The sequence below is a fragment of the Propithecus coquereli genome, unplaced genomic scaffold (genome assembly GCF_000956105.1).
Source record: "Propithecus coquereli isolate 6110/MARCELLA unplaced genomic scaffold, Pcoq_1.0 Scaffold7, whole genome shotgun sequence".
Lineage (NCBI taxonomy): Eukaryota > Metazoa > Chordata > Mammalia > Primates > Indriidae > Propithecus > Propithecus coquereli.
In genome coordinates this window covers 3,601,776-3,606,802 of record NW_012153062.1, presented here as the reverse complement: position 1 = coordinate 3,606,802, position 5,027 = coordinate 3,601,776, and positions in this window count along the sequence as shown.

The following is a 5,027-nucleotide window of genomic DNA, read 5'->3' as shown; positions in this document are numbered from 1 at the left end:
ATCACACTACAGGAAATAATAAATACTGTAGTATTAATTGTTAATAATAATGACCATGTTCTAGTTAAATGTAGTATGTGATTAAATGAGAAATAAGTACAATAGGGGCAAGATGTAATCTGTTCAGGAGGTATAGAAGTTAGTTAATTTTGATGGCAGTGAGGTATACTGGAGAGAGAAGTTAACTAAATACTAGAAGACTCAATGTCAATTCTTGTCAAGGAGTGGCCTTGAGAACTTGAGCAAGTCAATTTCTCTGAGTTTCTCTCCCCTCACCTACAAAATGCTATAAAAAATAGTCTCATCTAACTGACCAACAAAATGGCCTACTGCTTGGGATGATTGCGTGTCCTAGTAGCTACATTTGCTTAGCATCACACTATAAGTGATTGTTACTATTTTATTTTCCCCATTAGGGATTTGTCTGATTGGCTGCCTGCTTGAAGCAAGCTTCTCTGTTGAAGAGACTTTACTAAAATTGGATGAAGGGGCATAGGAGAGAATATGTGAAAGAAATTCAGTCTTTCAGAGACAAACACTCTCTTCCCATCTATTTTACATGTATAGGTGTGTGTGGGTGGGTATGCTTAGGCTGAGTGTGAACAAAAAAAAATCAACCGCATTTTCTAGAAAAGGGCTTCAAAAATAATTAGAATTTATATATTTTCGAAAGAGTGGGCAGGGTGCAATGAGTCACCAAGAAGTGATTAAGTTAGGATGTTTGAGGCTCCCTAAGGTGACAGGAAGGTCTGTAGGCTTCAGAGAGAAAGTTTATATAGCCTATTACCATGATGAAGTGAAATTTAAAATTACATTTTATATTTGTAAAGGACTAACAGGCAAGGTCCCTGTGGATTGTCAAATACTACATAAAATGCTATAAAAACTAGACCATAATCTCTCACTAACTTACACATTAGCCTCAGGCAGTAAAGATGGTTTTTATTGGAACCAGATTTTGTGAGGAGAAAAAAAAGTTATGCACAGTTTATCCTGGCTTTTCAGGCACTTTGCTTCTTCCTTGAGTTAACATGACGTATTCCAAGTGATTAAATAAACTTGTCTAAGAGCTCTTCTCATGCGCTTGAAAGGACGCCAAGTAAAGAAGGATTTACTCTGAAGAGAGGTCTTAATTCTATCACTGAAAAGTGTCCCTGTTTTATTCCAATCATTACGACAGAAACCAAGAAAGGCAAGAAAAATTAAAGCTTTTGAAAAAGCTTCTTGTAGAGACCTGCTTGTACTCCATGTGCTATTTCACTTACCACCTTATACCTTTGGAGATCAAACATAGTACACATGGAAAGAATTCAGGAGACAGAGGAGATATGATTGTCAGTGCAATGAGTACACATGACCCAGGAAAATTATAGTTTGGATTTTAGTTCATTTATTATCACTGAGGCACTGAGCAAGACCGGTCAAACATTTTGATGGACTGGTAATTTTTTCATTCTCAAGAGGATCTAACTTTGGACAGCTTATAGTCAGATTTACAATATGTTGCAGACTTATAACAATTTCTAAGTTCAACAGTCAAACAATAAGCATATTGGTGACTTGGTTTTGTGCTTCTTGCAAGAGTTAGGAATTTGTAGTAGCCTAGAAGTTGGGTCTAAGCTTTTATGTGGAGACAAACTATTGACTATTTAGATATGGTTGTTTTACCTCTTAACTTAATACCTATAATTTGGGCTATTTCTAGAGCTGACTTGAGCAGAAATTCAAAGTTCTGATCTCCCCTAATGTTTAGGTTGTGCCAGCTGAAGACTAACTCTTCATAACTTACATAGCTTAAGTGTAGAAGGTCATGACCAGCCTGAGTCTTGAGAATTCCAAGTAAGTAGCCAATGTTTAATTACATGCTCTAGCAACTCCTGAAAATATGTTATGGTAAAAAGCACATATGAACTTTGCTGTCAAACTGACTTTTATCCTATTCCTACACCCATCACTTACTAGTTGTATGACTTTAGGTAGGCAAATTAACACCTCTGAGCTTCAAGGGATTTTTTGGTGGTGTTGTTTTTCATCTATAAGATGACACTGTCTCAAATTATTGGTGGGAAGATTAAATAAGATCTTATGTACATCTAGAGTTAAGTTATCCTACTGGAACATGGATTCAGGGTATCCCAGAACTCTAACCTTTAAGGGATAAATAGCAAAAGAGGAGCCCCTCAAAGTCTGAGCCATGGTAGTCACAAATAGTAGTTTAAAAGGAAGGATAAGTTAAGTTTTCATTGCTATAGAGAGATCTAATAAAATAAAAAGTAAAGTAAAACTATCCTTTCCCCAACTTTATACACTTTCTTATCATTGTTTTTGTTCTCTCTTCCTCTAGCATCTTCCTTCATTTTCCTAAACTGTTCTCATCAAGGTCACCAGTGAATTTTTTGTTGCTAACCCCAAATATCACTTTATGGTCTTCATTTTATTAGACTTAAACCTAGTACAGTTTGAAGAGTTGTAAAGGAAGCATTGTAGGCAGAAAGAGCACGTTTAGAGTGAGAGTTTGAATGGTGAATCATCATCTTAGTAAATGCCCGAACTTGGAAAAGCTCTTTCACTATTCTGAGCTCATTGCCTTCCCTAGTATGAGAAAAAAACAGACAAATATACTTACAAAATTCTGTTAATGACTAAGATCTGAAAGCAATACAAAGAAGTATCTACAGATGCTCCTCCTCAACTTATGATGGGGCTGCATCCTGATAAAGTCATCATAAGTTGAAAATATTGTAAGTCGAAAGTGCATTAAATACACCTAACCTACAGAACATTATACCTTAGCCTAGCCTACCTCAGACATGCTCAGAACACTTATATTACACTACAGTTGGGCAAAATCATTTGGCAACACAGAACACTGTAGTATAGGGTACTGGTCATTTACCCTCTTGATCGTGTGGCTGACTGGGAGCTGCAGCTTGCTGCTACTAGCTCACCATCATTAGAGAGTATCATATCTCCTATCACTAGTCCAGGAAAAGAACAAAATTCACGTACAGTTTCTACTGAATGTGTATTATTTTAGCACTATCATAAAGCTGAAAAATTAAGTCAAACCATTATAGATTGAGTACCATCTGCTTGGAATGTGACAGGTGCCCAGTGAAAGTTATTTTGCTTTCCTTTTCCCCTGACACAAAATGGCACCAACATAGCAGCCACCATTGTTTTCTTCTACCGCCTTATTATGCAAGCTCCTCTAAGTTAGGAAACATATTTTAATTACCTGTACATCCACAATGCCTAGCATAGTGTCAAAAATATAGTGCATATTCAATGAATTCTTATTGGTTGAATGGAGATGAGAAAACAGTTTAATGATACAGAAGCAATGTTTGATGATGATGACACCAGATTCCTCTTAATGGACATTCTTTCTTGAGGGCCTATTGGAGAGAAGTTTATGAAAGATAGTTTTAGATACATCACAGGAGGTCTATGATAGTAAACCAAGTAGAGCCTGCTTCTGTTTTCTGTGGGTTCCATATTTGTGGATTCAATTAACTGTGAATTGAAAATATTTGGGAAAAAATTAAAAATAATAATACGCAATAAAAAATAATACAAATAAAAATACGAAACAACTGGTTACATAGCATTTAATTGTATTAGGTATTATAAGTAATTTAGAGATGATTGAAAGTACATGGGAGGATGTGCATAGATTACATGCAAATACTGTGCCATTTTATATAAGGAACTTGAGCGTTGCCATTGCAGATTTTAACATTTTCAGAGTCCTGGAACAAATCCCCTAAAGATACTGAGGGATGATTGTATAGTGAAAATATGACACAATAATAATCAATAACATATCTTAAGCTTTCATTATGAACAACTTATGATAAGTGCTTTATTGCGTTACCTTAGTTAATCAACGCACATTTAAGAAAGGTTTATGTCCATTTGACAGAAGAAATTATTGGTTACATAATTAGGTAATTGGCCAAGATTACACCACTGTCTGAGAGGAGAGTTGGGTTTTAAAACTAGATCTAGCTGCTTTGCACAGGCCATGATCTTAGCCACTACACTACGTGCCTGGCTCCCTACCAAATACAAGTTCTGAATAGATGACCTACAAGGCCCTTTGTGCTCTTGGCTGCTGCCAACTTTTCCAGGCTTTCCACGGGCTCCTCCTCCCTTTTTTCTCTAACCATATTAAGCCTTTTTTGTTCTTTGAACATCCCATGATCTTTCTCACCATCAGGCCTTTCCACAAAGTTTCTCAAGCTCCTCCCATTAAATCCCCTATACTTGAGTTGTCATGAGTATGGTTCTTTTCCTTGCAACCGAAACACTCCTCATTGTTACTCTTTTGATGGGAGGCAATGTGGTGTTGGTTTGAATGGAGCATGAGCGTGAAGCCAGATGAAACTTGGTTATAATATGTTGGACTCTGGGCAACTTAGCCTTTTGGATGAGGCAATAATAGTTATGTACTTACAAGATCATTTTAATGACCGAGATAAAGCATGCAAAGCACTTAATAAATAGCATTGATTACTAAAATGATGAATACTTTTATTCTAGTCTCAAAATTTCTTATTAAAATCATGGTATAAAAGTTTTAGAAACCTTTTAATGTTCATTTCAGTTGTATGAAACATAAATGCTTATTAATATATTTCCTTAGATATTGCATCTTCAAGAGAGAAGCAAGACATAAGAATCAGTAGTAGAACGTGGTATGTAAATGAGGAGACCATTTTAGGGGTTGCTGGGGGAAAAGGCCACACATGAAACATTGATTTATCTGTTTACGAAAGAGCAGAGAAACAAGGCAATAACTTATGAGATTAAAATCAAAATAGATATCAAATTGTATTTGAGCATGATTTTGAACTGAGACTGCAATTATTTTCAACTCTTCCGGTTTTTATTTAGGTCTAATTTAAATTTGGTAATACATTTCACTCATTGCTCTTTAAATTAGTGACAAATTGCATGTATTTTATGTATTTATACATAGGTACTATGCATGCTATTATGATTTGGAGAATATGATGAATTCA